The following is a 20,092-nucleotide window of genomic DNA, read 5'->3' as shown; positions in this document are numbered from 1 at the left end:
ATCGCCTGCGGCGCACATCTCCTGCTATGTACATCTCCTGCGGCGCACATCTCCTGCGTGCACATCTCCTGCTATGTACATCTCCTGCGGCGCACATCTCCTGCGTGCACATCTCCTGTGGTGCACATCTCCAGTGGCGCACATCTCCTGCTGCGCAAATCTCCTGCGGTGTACATCCTGCGTCGCACACCCTGCGGTGCAAATAAATTAAACATTTATTTACAAAAAATAATAATAATTAACTCAAATTCCTAAAAAAACTGTGCGCACACATCCTGTGGCACACATCTCCTGCGGCACTCATCTCCTTCGTGCATATCTCCTGCGGTGCACATCTCCAGTGGCGCACATCTCCTGCTACACAAATCTCCTGCGGTGAAAATCCTGCATCGCACACCCTGCGGTGCACATAAATGAAACATTTATTTACAAAAAAATATTATTAAATCAAATTAATAAAAAAAACGTGTGCACACACCCTGCTGCGCACATCTCCTGAGGCGCACATCTCCTGCGTGCACATATCCTGCGTTGCACATCTCCTGCGTTCACATCTCCTGCGGCGCACATCTCCTGCGGTGCACACCTCCGGTGGCACATATCGCCTGCGGCGCACATCTCCTGCTATGTACATCTCCTGCGGCGCACATCTCCTGCGTGCACATCTCCTGCTATGTACATCTCCTGCGGCGCACATCTCCTGCGTGCACATCTCCTGCGGTGCACATCTCCAGTGGCGCACATCTCCTGCTGCGCAAATCTCCTGCGGTGTACATCCTGCGTCGCACACCCTGCGGTGCAAATAAATTAAACATTTATTTACAAAAAATAATAATAATTAACTCAAATTCCTAAAAAAACTGTGCGCACACATCCTGCATTGCACATCTCCTGCTTGCACATCTCCTGCGGCGCATATCTCCTGTGTACACATCTCCTGCGGTGCACATCTCCTGCTGCGCACATCTCCTGCGGTGGACATCTCCTGTGGTGCACATATCCTGCTATGTACATCTCCTGCGTGCTCATCTCCTGCTATGTAAATCTCCTGCGGCGCACATCTCCTGCGTGCACATCTCCTGCGTGCACATCTCCTGTGGTGCACATCTCCAGTGGCGCACATCTCCTGCTGCGCAAATCTCCTGAGGTGCACATAAATGAAACATTTATTTACAAAAAATAATAATAATTAACTAAAATTCCTAAAAAAACTGTGCGTACACATCTCCTGCAGTGCACATCTCCTGCTGCGCACATCTCCTGCGGTGCACATCTCCTGCTGCGCAAATCTCCTGCAGTGCACGTCTCCTGCGGCACACATCTCCTGTTGCGCACATCTCCTGCGGTGCACATCTCCTGCTGCGCACATCTCCGGCGGTGCACATTTCTTGCGGCGCACACCCTGCGGTGCACATAAATGAAACATTTATTTACAAAAAAATATTATTAAATCAAATTAATAAAAAAAAACGTGTGCACACACCCTGCTGCGCACATCTCCTGAGGCGCACATCTCCTGCTGCGCACATCTCTTGCGTTGCACATCTCCTGCGGCGCACATCTCCTGCGGTGCACATCTCCGGTGGCGCATATCGCCTGCGGCGCACATCTCCTGCTATGTACATCTCCTGCTATGTACATCTCCTGCGGCACACATCTCCTGAAGCGCACATCTCCTGCTGCGCATGTAACCCACATGGAGGCGCACACTGGACCAGTATAACCAAGATTCGTAGGGAGGAGTAATTAACAGGAATCAGACACCACAATGAGCAAACAGAACACAGAGTTAGGTTTAAATGAAAACAATTGTATTAACACACAAAATATTTACAACATTGCCGGCATTCAGTTTAGTAAAATTAGAAATGTCTTTTGAAATGGGTGCACCCAGAAAATAAAAGTAATCCTCAAAAAATAGGATGTTCTGCTTAGGGATGGGCGTTCGATTAAATTGTCTTCGTCGATCGTCGGGAGAGTTAATGACGAATTTTCGATTAATCATTAATATTTTCAAGTTCAAAAATTCACTATTTATAAGCTACATTAAAATGCAGTGATGTTTCCTCATTGAGATCTTTATTACAAGATGAACAAAATATGCGCTGCCGTAATCTTAAGCAGCGGAGCCGACAGCTAGAAGCCGGTGCTACTAAACACAACTGACCCTCGTTTTTTTTTCCTCCAAAATAAAATAATAATAATTTAAAAAAACGTAATGTTAAACAACAACTACAAATATATAATACTTAGGTCTGACAGGTTTTGCCAAATGTAACTCAAAACTATCAGACAAGGTACCGAGTCGAGAAAGCTTCATAAAAATAACCAGTAACTCACATTACTGTGATTCCGGTGTTAGCGCTCCCCTCGTCCGTGTCAGACAACGCAGGCTCCTTGTCTCCCGCAGCCTCTGGGATAGCTTCGCAGTGTTGGCAGTGAACCAAGTCCTTTTTTAACTCAAAATGGTCCCACGCAACACTTTGCCGTGACCTCTTCATGTTTATTTTGGAAATGGAACTACACGGTAACTCGCAGCAAGTCGCAGGTAACTGAGTAGGACTGTGGCGTTTTTTTCAAACACTGCCCCCCGTGGTCAAATGTGTAATTAGCGAATTTCTCGATGAAAAAATGATTTCATCGACGACATTCTTAATGGTCAATTAATCGATCGTCGATTAATTATGCCCATCCCTAGTTCTGCTAGATTCAACTGTCGTTTGAGGTCCTCCCCACAGTCTTACCACACTGACAGCAAGGTAGATGAATGCTGGAAGCGCTCCTCAATCCAGGTGCTCAACACGGGTGGCTCGCCATCTCCCTCGTCAGGGAGAGATTCCAATCCAACTCAAAGTTCAAGGGTATCCAGAAAACCCAGCCTGTGTAACATAACACGGCTTATATAGCAACATATGCAAATATTCTTATTCTCTTAACTGTACAGTTCAATTTGATCAATGTCAACATATAATACATTTCAGTACTTAACCCATGAATAAAGGATTACTGTTGTATCATAACATTAACTCTTAATATTAAAGTATAAACAATACTATTAAATTACAATTTTAATGGCAGTGAAACAATATGAATGTTAGATTATTATGCAAACAACCTACAGCTTAACATCAATTACTCACTATATGTGAATATCGGAAGTAAAGCAATGTGAATCATTTTCTTGTCACAACACTGACACCTTGCATTTGTGAATGCAAGCAGCACAATGATGAACAGAAAGCTAATCTCAAAGCTCAAATTCAGCTACATAATCCTTAGCTCTGTACTAAATGTAACTCACATACATACTCATATTACACATACAAATGTCCACTTTTGTCTCTATGACTAAAGAAATATGAAACATCTTACAGTACACTCAATGGCATAAACACCACGAGGCTATGCTAAGTCATATAGCATTTTGCTACTGTGCCACGTGTGGCCGCTAATTTAGCAGGTGTAACTCACCGGGAAAAGAAAAGAATAAACGGTGCTCTAAGCTGCTCTCCAGGTCCTCTCAGTAGTTGATAAACTTGTTATGGGCTCAAACATACTCTAACTTCTCTTTGTTCAGTATTATATTGAGTACCAGTAGCAGTAATATCGCTCCGTAATTTCAACTTCTCATCAGGCTCCATCTGTCTCCACACTGAACCGCACCTCTCTGACTCGAGTGAGGAGGCGGGACTTAGACCGTTTTACACCAATAACATGCAGTTATTTCACCTTGAACCAATAGGCTCACTTGTTAAGTTTTTTGACCGGTAGAACGCTTCCTGAGCAAAAAGGAAATGACTTAATAATAATAAATTAAATACAGACGAAATAAAACAGAATTGTTAATGAAATAAAAGGAATTCTCAGTAAGGAGGAAATATAAATAATACGGCGCACATCTCCTGCATTGCAAATCTGCTGCGTCACACATCCTGCGTTGCACACCCTGTGGTGCACATGAATAAAACATTTACAAAAAAAATATTATTAAATCACATAAATAATTTAACTGTGCGCACATCTCCTGCGGCGCACATCTCCTCCGGCGCACATCTCCTGCGGTGCACATCTCCAGTGGCGCACATCTCCTGATGCGCAAATCTCCTGCGGTGTACATCCTGCGTCGCACACCCTGCGGTGCAAATAAATTAAACATTTCTTTACAAAAAATAATAATAATGAACTCAAATTCCTAAAAAAACTGTGCGCACACATCCTGCAGCGCACATCTCCTGCTATGTACATCTCCTGCGGCGCACATCTCCTGCGTGCACATCTCCTGCTATGTACATCTCCTGCTGCGCATATCGCCTGCGGCGCACATCTCCTGCTATGTACATCTCCTGCGGCGCACATCTCCTGCGTGCACATCTCCTGCTATGTACATCTCCTGCGGCGCACATCTCCTGTGGTGCACATCTCCAGTGGCGCACATCTCCTGCTGCGCAAATCTCCTGCGGTGTACATCCTGCGTCGCACACCCTGCGGTGCAAATAAATTAAACATTTATTTACAAAAAATAATAATAATTAACTCAAATTCCTAAAAAAACTGTGCGCACACATCCTGCATTGCACATCTCCTGCTTGCACATCTCCTGCGGCGCATATCTCCTGTGTACACATCTCCTGCCGTGCACATCTCCTGCTGCGCACATCTCCTGCGGTGGACATCTCCTGTGGTGCACATATCCTGCTATGTACATCTCCTGCGTGCTCATCTCCTGCTATGTAAATCTCCTGCGGCGCACATCTCCTGCGTGCACATCTCCTGCGTGCACATCTCCTGTGGTGCACATCTCCAGTGGCGCACATCTCCTGCTGCGCAAATCTCCTGAGGTGCACATAAATGAAACATTTATTTACAAAAAATAATAATAATTAACTAAAATTCCTAAAAAAACTGTGCGTACACATCTCCTGCAGTGCACATCTCCTGCTGCGCACATCTCCTGCGGTGCACATCTCCTGCTGCGCAAATCTCCTGCAGTGCACGTCTCCTGCGGCACACATCTCCTGTTGCGCACATCTCCTGCGGTGCACATCTCCTGCTGCGCACATCTCCGGCGGTGCACATTTCTTGCGGCGCACACCCTGCGGTGCACATAAATGAAACATTTATTTACAAAAAAATATTATTAAATCAAATTAATAAAAAAAAAACGTGTGCACACACCCTGCTGGGCACATCTCCTGAGGCGCACATCTCCTGCTGCGCACATCTCCTGCGTTGCACATCTCCTGCGGCGCACATCTCCTGCGGTGCACATCTCCGGTGGCGCATATCGCCTGCGGCGCACATCTCCTGCTATGTACATCTCCTGCTATGTACATCTCCTGCGGCACACATCTCCTGAAGCGCACATCTCCTGCTGCGCATGTAACCCACATGGAGGCGCACACTGGACCAGTATAACCAAGATTCGTAGGGAGGAGTAATTAACAGGAATCAGACACCACAATGAGCAAACAGAACACAGAGTTAGGTTTAAATGAAAACAATTGTATTAACACACAAAATATTTACAACATTGCCGGCATTCAGTTTAGTAAAATTAGAAATGTCTTTTGAAATGGGTGCACCCAGAAAATAAAAGTAATCCTCAAAAAATAGGATGTTCTGCTTAGGGATGGGCGTTCGATTAAATTGTCTTCGTCGATCGTCGGGAGAGTTAATGACGAATTTTCGATTAATCATTAATATTTTCAAGTTCAAAAATTCACTATTTATAAGCTACATTAAAATGCAGTGATGTTTCCTCATTGAGATCTTTATTACAAGATGAACAAAATATGCGCTGCCGTAATCTTAAGCAGCGGAGCCGACAGCTAGAAGCCGGTGCTACTAAACACAACTGACCCTCGTTTTTTTTTTCCTCCAAAATAAAATAATAATAATTTAAAAAAACGTAATGTTAAACAACAACTACAAATATATAATACTTAGGTCTGACAGGTTTTGCCAAATGTAACTCAAAACTATCAGACAAGGTACCGAGTCGAGAAAGCTTCATAAAAATAACCAGTAACTCACATTACTGTGATTCCGGTGTTAGCGCTCCCCTCGTCCGTGTCAGACAACGCAGGCTCCTTGTCTCCCGCAGCCTCTGGGATAGCTTCGCAGTGTTGGCAGTGAACCAAGTCCTTTTTTAACTCAAAATGGTCCCACGCAACACTTTGCCGTGACCTCTTCATGTTTATTTTGGAAATGGAACTACACGGTAACTCGCAGCAAGTCGCAGGTAACTGAGTAGGACTGTGGCGTTTTTTTCAAACACTGCCCCCCGTGGTCAAATGTGTAATTAGCGAATTTCTCGATGAAAAAATGATTTCATCGACGACATTCTTAATGGTCAATTAATCGATCGTCGATTAATTATGCCCATCCCTAGTTCTGCTAGATTCAACTGTCGTTTGAGGTCCTCCCCACAGTCTTACCACACTGACAGCAAGGTAGATGAATGCTGGAAGCGCTCCTCAATCCAGGTGCTCAACACGGGTGGCTCGCCATCTCCCTCGTCAGGGAGAGATTCCAATCCAACTCAAAGTTCAAGGGTATCCAGAAAACCCAGCCTGTGTAACATAACACGGCTTATATAGCAACATATGCAAATATTCTTATTCTCTTAACTGTACAGTTCAATTTGATCAATGTCAACATATAATACATTTCAGTACTTAACCCATGAATAAAGGATTACTGTTGTATCATAACATTAACTCTTAATATTAAAGTATAAACAATACTATTAAATTACAATTTTAATGGCAGTGAAACAATATGAATGTTAGATTATTATGCAAACAACCTACAGCTTAACATCAATTACTCACTATATGTGAATATCGGAAGTAAAGCAATGTGAATCATTTTCTTGTCACAACACTGACACCTTGCATTTGTGAATGCAAGCAGCACAATGATGAACAGAAAGCTAATCTCAAAGCTCAAATTCAGCTACATAATCCTTAGCTCTGTACTAAATGTAACTCACATACATACTCATATTACACATACAAATGTCCACTTTTGTCTCTATGACTAAAGAAATATGAAACATCTTACAGTACACTCAATGGCATAAACACCACGAGGCTATGCTAAGTCATATAGCATTTTGCTACTGTGCCACGTGTGGCCGCTAATTTAGCAGGTGTAACTCACCGGGAAAAGAAAAGAATAAACGGTGCTCTAAGCTGCTCTCCAGGTCCTCTCAGTAGTTGATAAACTTGTTATGGGCTCAAACATACTCTAACTTCTCTTTGTTCAGTATTATATTGAGTACCAGTAGCAGTAATATCGCTCCGTAATTTCAACTTCTCATCAGGCTCCATCTGTCTCCACACTGAACCGCACCTCTCTGACTCGAGTGAGGAGGCGGGACTTAGACCGTTTTACACCAATAATATGCAGTTATTTCACCTTGAACCAATAGGCTCACTTGTTAAGTTTTTTGACCGGTAGAACGCTTCCTGAGCAAAAAGGAAATGACTTAATAATAATAAATTAAATACAGACGAAATAAAACAGAATTGTTAATGAAATAAAAGGAATTCTCAGTAAGGAGGAAATATAAATAATACGGCGCACATCTCCTGCATTGCAAATCTGCTGCGTCACACATCCTGCGTTGCACACCCTGTGGTGCACATGAATAAAACATTTACAAAAAAAATATTATTAAATCACATAAATAATTTAACTGTGCGCACATCTCCTGCGGCGCACATCTCCTCCGGCGCACATCTCCTGCGGTGCACATCTCCAGTGGCGCACATCTCCTGATGCGCAAATCTCCTGCGGTGTACATCCTGCGTCGCACACCCTGCGGTGCAAATAAATTAAACATTTCTTTACAAAAAATAATAATAATGAACTCAAATTCCTAAAAAAACTGTGCGCACACATCCTGCAGCGCACATCTCCTGCTATGTACATCTCCTGCGGCGCACATCTCCTGCGTGCACATCTCCTGCTATGTACATCTCCTGCTGCGCATATCGCCTGCGGCGCACATCTCCTGCTATGTACATCTCCTGCGGCGCACATCTCCTGCGTGCACATCTCCTGCTATGTACATCTCCTGCGGCGCACATCTCCTGTGGTGCACATCTCCAGTGGCGCACATCTCCTGCTGCGCAAATCTCCTGCGGTGTACATCCTGCGTCGCACACCCTGCGGTGCAAATAAATTAAACATTTATTTACAAAAAATAATAATAATTAACTCAAATTCCTAAAAAAACTGTGCGCACACATCCTGCATTGCACATCTCCTGCTTGCACATCTCCTGCGGCGCATATCTCCTGTGTACACATCTCCTGCGGTGCACATCTCCTGCTGCGCACATCTCCTGCGGTGGACATCTCCTGTGGTGCACATATCCTGCTATGTACATCTCCTGCGTGCTCATCTCCTGCTATGTAAATCTCCTGCGGCGCACATCTCCTGCGTGCACATCTCCTGCGTGCACATCTCCTGTGGTGCACATCTCCAGTGGCGCACATCTCCTGCTGCGCAAATCTCCTGAGGTGCACATAAATGAAACATTTATTTACAAAAAATAATAATAATTAACTAAAATTCCTAAAAAAACTGTGCGTACACATCTCCTGCAGTGCACATCTCCTGCTGCGCACATCTCCTGCGGTGCACATCTCCTGCTGCGCAAATCTCCTGCAGTGCACGTCTCCTGCGGCACACATCTCCTGTTGCGCACATCTCCTGCGGTGCACATCTCCTGCTGCGCACATCTCCGGCGGTGCACATTTCTTGCGGCGCACACCCTGCGGTGCACATAAATGAAACATTTATTTACAAAAAAATATTATTAAATCAAATTAATAAAAAAAAACGTGTGCACACACCCTGCTGCGCACATCTCCTGAGGCGCACATCTCCTGCTGCGCACATCTCCTGCGTTGCACATCTCCTGCGGCGCACATCTCCTGCGGTGCACATCTCCGGTGGCGCATATCGCCTGCGGCGCACATCTCCTGCTATGTACATCTCCTGCTATGTACATCTCCTGCGGCACACATCTCCTGAAGCGCACATCTCCTGCTGCGCATGTAACCCACATGGAGGCGCACACTGGACCAGTATAACCAAGATTCGTAGGGAGGAGTAATTAACAGGAATCAGACACCACAATGAGCAAACAGAACACAGAGTTAGGTTTAAATGAAAACAATTGTATTAACACACAAAATATTTACAACATTGCCGGCATTCAGTTTAGTAAAATTAGAAATGTCTTTTGAAATGGGTGCACCCAGAAAATAAAAGTAATCCTCAAAAAATAGGATGTTCTGCTTAGGGATGGGCGTTCGATTAAATTGTCTTCGTCGATCGTCGGGAGAGTTAATGACGAATTTTCGATTAATCATTAATATTTTCAAGTTCAAAAATTCACTATTTATAAGCTACATTAAAATGCAGTGATGTTTCCTCATTGAGATCTTTATTACAAGATGAACAAAATATGCGCTGCCGTAATCTTAAGCAGCGGAGCCGACAGCTAGAAGCCGGTGCTACTAAACACAACTGACCCTCGTTTTTTTTTTCCTCCAAAATAAAATAATAATAATTTAAAAAAACGTAATGTTAAACAACAACTACAAATATATAATACTTAGGTCTGACAGGTTTTGCCAAATGTAACTCAAAACTATCAGACAAGGTACCGAGTCGAGAAAGCTTCATAAAAATAACCAGTAACTCACATTACTGTGATTCCGGTGTTAGCGCTCCCCTCGTCCGTGTCAGACAACGCAGGCTCCTTGTCTCCCGCAGCCTCTGGGATAGCTTCGCAGTGTTGGCAGTGAACCAAGTCCTTTTTTAACTCAAAATGGTCCCACGCAACACTTTGCCGTGACCTCTTCATGTTTATTTTGGAAATGGAACTACACGGTAACTCGCAGCAAGTCGCAGGTAACTGAGTAGGACTGTGGCGTTTTTTTCAAACACTGCCCCCCGTGGTCAAATGTGTAATTAGCGAATTTCTCGATGAAAAAATGATTTCATCGACGACATTCTTAATGGTCAATTAATCGATCGTCGATTAATTATGCCCATCCCTAGTTCTGCTAGATTCAACTGTCGTTTGAGGTCCTCCCCACAGTCTTACCACACTGACAGCAAGGTAGATGAATGCTGGAAGCGCTCCTCAATCCAGGTGCTCAACACGGGTGGCTCGCCATCTCCCTCGTCAGGGAGAGATTCCAATCCAACTCAAAGTTCAAGGGTATCCAGAAAACCCAGCCTGTGTAACATAACACGGCTTATATAGCAACATATGCAAATATTCTTATTCTCTTAACTGTACAGTTCAATTTGATCAATGTCAACATATAATACATTTCAGTACTTAACCCATGAATAAAGGATTACTGTTGTATCATAACATTAACTCTTAATATTAAAGTATAAACAATACTATTAAATTACAATTTTAATGGCAGTGAAACAATATGAATGTTAGATTATTATGCAAACAACCTACAGCTTAACATCAATTACTCACTATATGTGAATATCGGAAGTAAAGCAATGTGAATCATTTTCTTGTCACAACACTGACACCTTGCATTTGTGAATGCAAGCAGCACAATGATGAACAGAAAGCTAATCTCAAAGCTCAAATTCAGCTACATAATCCTTAGCTCTGTACTAAATGTAACTCACATACATACTCATATTACACATACAAATGTCCACTTTTGTCTCTATGACTAAAGAAATATGAAACATCTTACAGTACACTCAATGGCATAAACACCACGAGGCTATGCTAAGTCATATAGCATTTTGCTACTGTGCCACGTGTGGCCGCTAATTTAGCAGGTGTAACTCACCGGGAAAAGAAAAGAATAAACGGTGCTCTAAGCTGCTCTCCAGGTCCTCTCAGTAGTTGATAAACTTGTTATGGGCTCAAACATACTCTAACTTCTCTTTGTTCAGTATTATATTGAGTACCAGTAGCAGTAATATCGCTCCGTAATTTCAACTTCTCATCAGGCTCCATCTGTCTCCACACTGAACCGCACCTCTCTGACTCGAGTGAGGAGGCGGGACTTAGACCGTTTTACACCAATAATATGCAGTTATTTCACCTTGAACCAATAGGCTCACTTGTTAAGTTTTTTGACCGGTAGAACGCTTCCTGAGCAAAAAGGAAATGACTTAATAATAATAAATTAAATACAGACGAAATAAAACAGAATTGTTAATGAAATAAAAGGAATTCTCAGTAAGGAGGAAATATAAATAATACGGCGCACATCTCCTGCATTGCAAATCTGCTGCGTCACACATCCTGCGTTGCACACCCTGTGGTGCACATGAATAAAACATTTACAAAAAAAATATTATTAAATCACATAAATAATTTAACTGTGCGCACATCTCCTGCGGCGCACATCTCCTCCGGCGCACATCTCCTGCGGTGCACATCTCCAGTGGCGCACATCTCCTGATGCGCAAATCTCCTGCGGTGTACATCCTGCGTCGCACACCCTGCGGTGCAAATAAATTAAACATTTCTTTACAAAAAATAATAATAATGAACTCAAATTCCTAAAAAAACTGTGCGCACACATCCTGCAGCGCACATCTCCTGCTATGTACATCTCCTGCGGCGCACATCTCCTGCGTGCACATCTCCTGCTATGTACATCTCCTGCTGCGCATATCGCCTGCGGCGCACATCTCCTGCTATGTACATCTCCTGCGGCGCACATCTCCTGCGTGCACATCTCCTGCTATGTACATCTCCTGCGGCGCACATCTCCTGTGGTGCACATCTCCAGTGGCGCACATCTCCTGCTGCGCAAATCTCCTGCGGTGTACATCCTGCGTCGCACACCCTGCGGTGCAAATAAATTAAACATTTATTTACAAAAAATAATAATAATTAACTCAAATTCCTAAAAAAACTGTGCGCACACATCCTGCATTGCACATCTCCTGCTTGCACATCTCCTGCGGCGCATATCTCCTGTGTACACATCTCCTGCGGTGCACATCTCCTGCTGCGCACATCTCCTGCGGTGGACATCTCCTGTGGTGCACATATCCTGCTATGTACATCTCCTGCGTGCTCATCTCCTGCTATGTAAATCTCCTGCGGCGCACATCTCCTGCGTGCACATCTCCTGCGTGCACATCTCCTGTGGTGCACATCTCCAGTGGCGCACATCTCCTGCTGCGCAAATCTCCTGAGGTGCACATAAATGAAACATTTATTTACAAAAAATAATAATAATTAACTAAAATTCCTAAAAAAACTGTGCGTACACATCTCCTGCAGTGCACATCTCCTGCTGCGCACATCTCCTGCGGTGCACATCTCCTGCTGCGCAAATCTCCTGCAGTGCACGTCTCCTGCGGCACACATCTCCTGTTGCGCACATCTCCTGCGGTGCACATCTCCTGCTGCGCACATCTCCGGCGGTGCACATTTCTTGCGGCGCACACCCTGCGGTGCACATAAATGAAACATTTATTTACAAAAAAATATTATTAAATCAAATTAATAAAAAAAAACGTGTGCACACACCCTGCTGCGCACATCTCCTGAGGCGCACATCTCCTGCTGCGCACATCTCCTGCGTTGCACATCTCCTGCGGCGCACATCTCCTGCGGTGCACATCTCCGGTGGCGCATATCGCCTGCGGCGCACATCTCCTGCTATGTACATCTCCTGCTATGTACATCTCCTGCGGCACACATCTCCTGAAGCGCACATCTCCTGCTGCGCATGTAACCCACATGGAGGCGCACACTGGACCAGTATAACCAAGATTCGTAGGGAGGAGTAATTAACAGGAATCAGACACCACAATGAGCAAACAGAACACAGAGTTAGGTTTAAATGAAAACAATTGTATTAACACACAAAATATTTACAACATTGCCGGCATTCAGTTTAGTAAAATTAGAAATGTCTTTTGAAATGGGTGCACCCAGAAAATAAAAGTAATCCTCAAAAAATAGGATGTTCTGCTTAGGGATGGGCGTTCGATTAAATTGTCTTCGTCGATCGTCGGGAGAGTTAATGACGAATTTTCGATTAATCATTAATATTTTCAAGTTCAAAAATTCACTATTTATAAGCTACATTAAAATGCAGTGATGTTTCCTCATTGAGATCTTTATTACAAGATGAACAAAATATGCGCTGCCGTAATCTTAAGCAGCGGAGCCGACAGCTAGAAGCCGGTGCTACTAAACACAACTGACCCTCGTTTTTTTTTTCCTCCAAAATAAAATAATAATAATTTAAAAAAACGTAATGTTAAACAACAACTACAAATATATAATACTTAGGTCTGACAGGTTTTGCCAAATGTAACTCAAAACTATCAGACAAGGTACCGAGTCGAGAAAGCTTCATAAAAATAACCAGTAACTCACATTACTGTGATTCCGGTGTTAGCGCTCCCCTCGTCCGTGTCAGACAACGCAGGCTCCTTGTCTCCCGCAGCCTCTGGGATAGCTTCGCAGTGTTGGCAGTGAACCAAGTCCTTTTTTAACTCAAAATGGTCCCACGCAACACTTTGCCGTGACCTCTTCATGTTTATTTTGGAAATGGAACTACACGGTAACTCGCAGCAAGTCGCAGGTAACTGAGTAGGACTGTGGCGTTTTTTTCAAACACTGCCCCCCGTGGTCAAATGTGTAATTAGCGAATTTCTCGATGAAAAAATGATTTCATCGACGACATTCTTAATGGTCAATTAATCGATCGTCGATTAATTATGCCCATCCCTAGTTCTGCTAGATTCAACTGTCGTTTGAGGTCCTCCCCACAGTCTTACCACACTGACAGCAAGGTAGATGAATGCTGGAAGCGCTCCTCAATCCAGGTGCTCAACACGGGTGGCTCGCCATCTCCCTCGTCAGGGAGAGATTCCAATCCAACTCAAAGTTCAAGGGTATCCAGAAAACCCAGCCTGTGTAACATAACACGGCTTATATAGCAACATATGCAAATATTCTTATTCTCTTAACTGTACAGTTCAATTTGATCAATGTCAACATATAATACATTTCAGTACTTAACCCATGAATAAAGGATTACTGTTGTATCATAACATTAACTCTTAATATTAAAGTATAAACAATACTATTAAATTACAATTTTAATGGCAGTGAAACAATATGAATGTTAGATTATTATGCAAACAACCTACAGCTTAACATCAATTACTCACTATATGTGAATATCGGAAGTAAAGCAATGTGAATCATTTTCTTGTCACAACACTGACACCTTGCATTTGTGAATGCAAGCAGCACAATGATGAACAGAAAGCTAATCTCAAAACTCAAATTCAGCTACATAATCCTTAGCTCTGTACTAAATGTAACTCACATACATACTCATATTACACATACAAATGTCCACTTTTGTCTCTATGACTAAAGAAATATGAAACATCTTACAGTACACTCAATGGCATAAACACCACGAGGCTATGCTAAGTCATATAGCATTTTGCTACTGTGCCACGTGTGGCCGCTAATTTAGCAGGTGTAACTCACCGGGAAAAGAAAAGAATAAACGGTGCTCTAAGCTGCTCTCCAGGTCCTCTCAGTAGTTGATAAACTTGTTATGGGCTCAAACATACTCTAACTTCTCTTTGTTCAGTATTATATTGAGTACCAGTAGCAGTAATATCGCTCCGTAATTTCAACTTCTCATCAGGCTCCATCTGTCTCCACACTGAACCGCACCTCTCTGACTCGAGTGAGGAGGCGGGACTTAGACCGTTTTACACCAATAACATGCAGTTATTTCACCTTGAACCAATAGGCTCACTTGTTAAGTTTTTTGACCGGTAGAACGCTTCCTGAGCAAAAAGGAAATGACTTAATAATAATAAATTAAATACAGACGAAATAAAACAGAATTGTTAATGAAATAAAAGGAATTCTCAGTAAGGAGGAAATATAAATAATACGGCGCACATCTCCTGCATTGCAAATCTGCTGCGTCACACATCCTGCGTTGCACACCCTGTGGTGCACATGAATAAAACATTTACAAAAAAAATATTATTAAATCACATAAATAATTTAACTGTGCGCACATCTCCTGCGGCGCACATCTCCTCCGGCGCACATCTCCTGCGGTGCACATCTCCAGTGGCGCACATCTCCTGATGCGCAAATCTCCTGCGGTGTACATCCTGCGTCGCACACCCTGCGGTGCAAATAAATTAAACATTTCTTTACAAAAAATAATAATAATGAACTCAAATTCCTAAAAAAACTGTGCGCACACATCCTGCAGCGCACATCTCCTGCTATGTACATCTCCTGCGGCGCACATCTCCTGCGTGCACATCTCCTGCTATGTACATCTCCTGCTGCGCATATCGCCTGCGGCGCACATCTCCTGCTATGTACCTCTCCTGCGGCGCACATGTCCTGCGTGCACATCTCCTGCTATGTACATCTCCTGCGGCGCACATCTCCTGTGGTGCACATCTCCAGTGGCGCACATCTCCTGCTGCGCAAATCTCCTGCGGTGTACATCCTGCGTCGCACACCCTGCGGTGCAAATAAATTAAACATTTATTTACAAAAAATAATAATAATTAACTCAAATTCCTAAAAAAACTGTGCGCACACATCCTGCATTGCACATCTCCTGCTTGCACATCTCCTGCGGCGCATATCTCCTGTGTACACATCTCCTGCGGTGCACATCTCCTGCTGCGCACATCTCCTGCGGTGGACATCTCCTGTGGTGCACATATCCTGCTATGTACATCTCCTGCGTGCTCATCTCCTGCTATGTAAATCTCCTGCGGCGCACATCTCCAGTGGCGCACATCTCCTGCTGCGCAAATCTCCTGAGGTGCACATAAATGAAACATTTATTTACAAAAAATAATAATAATTAACTAAAATTCCTAAAAAAACTGTGCGTACACATCTCCTGCAGTGCACATCTCCTGCTGCGCACATCTCCTGCGGTGCACATCTCCTGCTGCGCAAATCTCCTGCAGTGCACGTCTCCTGCGGCACACATCTCCTGTTGCGCACATCTCCTGCGGTGCACATCTCCTGCTGCGCACATCTCCGGCGGTGCACATTTCTTGCGGCGCACACCCTGCGGTGCACATAAATGAAACATTTATTTACAAAAAAATATTATTAAATCAAATTAATAAAAAAAAACGTGTGCACACACCCTGCTGCGCACATCTCCTGAGGCGCACATCTCCTGCTGCGCACATCTCCTGCGTTGCACATCTCCTGCGGCGCACATCTCCTGCGGTGCACATCTCCGGTGGCGCATATCGCCTGCGGCGCACATCTCCTGCTATGTACATCTCCTGCTATGTACATCTCCTGCGGCACACATCTCCTGAAGCGCACATCTCCTGCTGCGCATGTAACCCACATGGAGGCGCACACTGGACCAGTATAACCAAGATTCGTAGGGAGGAGTAATTAACAGGAATCAGACACCACAATGAGCAAACAGAACACAGAGTTAGGTTTAAATGAAAACAATTGTATTAACACACAAAATATTTACAACATTGCCGGCATTCAGTTTAGTAAAATTAGAAATGTCTTTTGAAATGGGTGCACCCAGAAAATAAAAGTAATCCTCAAAAAATAGGATGTTCTGCTTAGGGATGGGCGTTCGATTAAATTGTCTTCGTCGATCGTCGGGAGAGTTAATGACGAATTTTCGATTAATCATTAATATTTTCAAGTTCAAAAATTCACTATTTATAAGCTACATTAAAATGCAGTGATGTTTCCTCATTGAGATCTTTATTACAAGATGAACAAAATATGCGCTGCCGTAATCTTAAGCAGCGGAGCCGACAGCTAGAAGCCGGTGCTACTAAACACAACTGACCCTCGTTTTTTTTTTCCTCCAAAATAAAATAATAATAATTTAAAAAAACGTAATGTTAAACAACAACTACAAATATATAATACTTAGGTCTGACAGGTTTTGCCAAATGTAACTCAAAACTATCAGACAAGGTACCGAGTCGAGAAAGCTTCATAAAAATAACCAGTAACTCACATTACTGTGATTCCGGTGTTAGTGCTCCCCTCGTCCGTGTCAGACAACGCAGGCTCCTTGTCTCCCGCAGCCTCTGGGATAGCTTCGCAGTGTTGGCAGTGAACCAAGTCCTTTTTTAACTCAAAATGGTCCCACGCAACACTTTGCCGTGACCTCTTCATGTTTATTTTGGAAATGGAACTACACGGTAACTCGCAGCAAGTCGCAGGTAACTGAGTAGGACTGTGGCGTTTTTTTCAAACACTGCCCCCCGTGGTCAAATGTGTAATTAGCGAATTTCTCGATGAAAAAATGATTTCATCGACGACATTCTTAATGGTCAATTAATCGATCGTCGATTAATTATGCCCATCCCTAGTTCTGCTAGATTCAACTGTCGTTTGAGGTCCTCCCCACAGTCTTACCACACTGACAGCAAGGTAGATGAATGCTGGAAGCGCTCCTCAATCCAGGTGCTCAACACGGGTGGCTCGCCATCTCCCTCGTCAGGGAGAGATTCCAATCCAACTCAAAGTTCAAGGGTATCCAGAAAACCCAGCCTGTGTAACATAACACGGCTTATATAGCAACATATGCAAATATTCTTATTCTCTTAACTGTACAGTTCAATTTGATCAATGTCAACATATAATACATTTCAGTACATAACCCATGAATAAAGGATTACTGTTGTATCATAACATTAACTCTTAATATTAAAGTATAAACAATACTATTAAATTACAATTTTAATGGCAGTGAAACAATATGAATGTTAGATTATTATGCAAAAAACCTACAGCTTAACATCAATTACTCACTATATGTGAATATCGGAAGTAAAGCAATGTGAATCATTTTCTTGTCACAACACTGACACCTTGCATTTGTGAATGCAAGCAGCACAATGATGAACAGAAAGCTAATCTCAAAGCTCAAATTCAGCTACATAATCCTTAGCTCTGTACTAAATGTAACTCACATACATACTCATATTACACATACAAATGTCCACTTTTGTCTCTATGACTAAAGAAATATGAAACATCTTACAGTACACTCAATGGCATAAACACCACGAGGCTATGCTAAGTCATATAGCATTTTGCTACTGTGCCACGTGTGGCCGCTAATTTAGCAGGTGTAACTCACCGGGAAAAGAAAAGAATAAACGGTGCTCTAAGCTGCTCTCCAGGTCCTCTCAGTAGTTGATAAACTTGTTATGGGCTCAAACATACTCTAACTTCTCTTTGTTCAGTATTATATTGAGTACCAGTAGCAGTAATATCGCTCCGTAATTTCAACTTCTCATCAGGCTCCATCTGTCTCCACACTGAACCGCACCTCTCTGACTCGAGTGAGGAGGCGGGACTTAGACCGTTTTACACCAATAACATGCAGTTATTTCACCTTGAACCAATAGGCTCACTTGTTAAGTTTTTTGACCGGTAGAACGCTTCCTGAGCAAAAAGGAAATGACTTAATAATAATAAATTAAATACAGACGAAATAAAACAGAATTGTTAATGAAATAAAAGGAATTCTCAGTAAGGAGGAAATATAAATAATACGGCGCACATCTCCTGCATTGCAAATCTGCTGCGTCACACATCCTGCGTTGCACACCCTGTGGTGCACATGAATAAAACATTTACAAAAAAAATATTATTAAATCACATAAATAATTTAACTGTGCGCACATCTCCTGCGGCGCACATCTCCTCCGGCGCACATCTCCTGCGGTGCACATCTCCAGTGGCGCACATCTCCTGATGCGCAAATCTCCTGCGGTGTACATCCTGCGTCGCACACCCTGCGGTGCAAATAAATTAAACATTTCTTTACAAAAAATAATAATAATGAACTCAAATTCCTAAAAAAACTGTGCGCACACATCCTGCAGCGCACATCTCCTGCTATGTACATCTCCTGCGGCGCACATCTCCTGCGTGCACATCTCCTGCTATGTACATCTCCTGCTGCGCATATCGCCTGCGGCGCACATCTCCTGCTATGTACATCTCCTGCGGCGCACATCTCCTGCGTGCACATCTCCTGCTATGTACATCTCCTGCGGCGCACATCTCCTGCGTGCACATCTCCTGTGGTGCACATCTCCAGTGGCGCACATCTCCTGTTGCGCACATCTCCTGCGGTGCACATCTCCTGCTGCGCACATCTCCGGCGGTGCACATTTCTTGCGGCGCACACCCTGCGGTGCACATAAATGAAACATTTATTTACAAAAAAATATTATTAAATCAAATTAATAAAAAAAAACGTGTGCACACACCCTGCTGCGCACATCTCCTGAGGCGCACATCTCCTGCTGCGCACATCTCCTGCGTTGCACATCTCCTGCGGCGCACATCTCCTGCGGTGCACATCTCCGGTGGCGCATATCGCCTGCGGCGCACATCTCCTGCTATGTACATCTCCTGCGGCACACATCTCCTGAAGCGCACATCTCCTGCTGCGCATGTAACCCACATGGAGGCGCACACTGGACCAGTATAACCAAGATTCGTAGGGAGGAGTAATTAACAGGAATCAGACACCACAATGAGCAAACAGAACACAGAGTTAGGTTTAAATGAAAACAATTGTATTAACACACAAAATATTTACAACATTGCCGGCATTCAGTTTAGTAAAATTAGAAATGTCTTTTGAAATGGGTGCACCCAGAAAATAAAAGTAATCCTCAAAAAATAGGATGTTCTGCTTAGGGATGGGCGTTCGATTAAATTGTCTTCGTCGATCGTCGGGAGAGTTAATGACGAATTTTCGATTAATCATTAATATTTTCAAGTTCAAAAATTCACTATTTATAAGCTACATTAAAATGCAGTGATGTTTCCTCATTGAGATCTTTATTACAAGATGAACAAAATATGCGCTGCCGTAATCTTAAGCAGCGGAGCCGACAGCTAGAAGCCGGTGCTACTAAACACAACTGACCCTCGTTTTTTTTTTCCTCCAAAATAAAATAATAATAATTTAAAAAAACGTAATGTTAAACAACAACTACAAATATATAATACTTAGGT

This window comes from Pleuronectes platessa, chromosome 23 (genome assembly GCF_947347685.1).
Source record: "Pleuronectes platessa chromosome 23, fPlePla1.1, whole genome shotgun sequence".
NCBI lineage: Eukaryota > Metazoa > Chordata > Actinopteri > Pleuronectiformes > Pleuronectidae > Pleuronectes > Pleuronectes platessa.
This window is presented reverse-complemented; position numbering follows the sequence as displayed.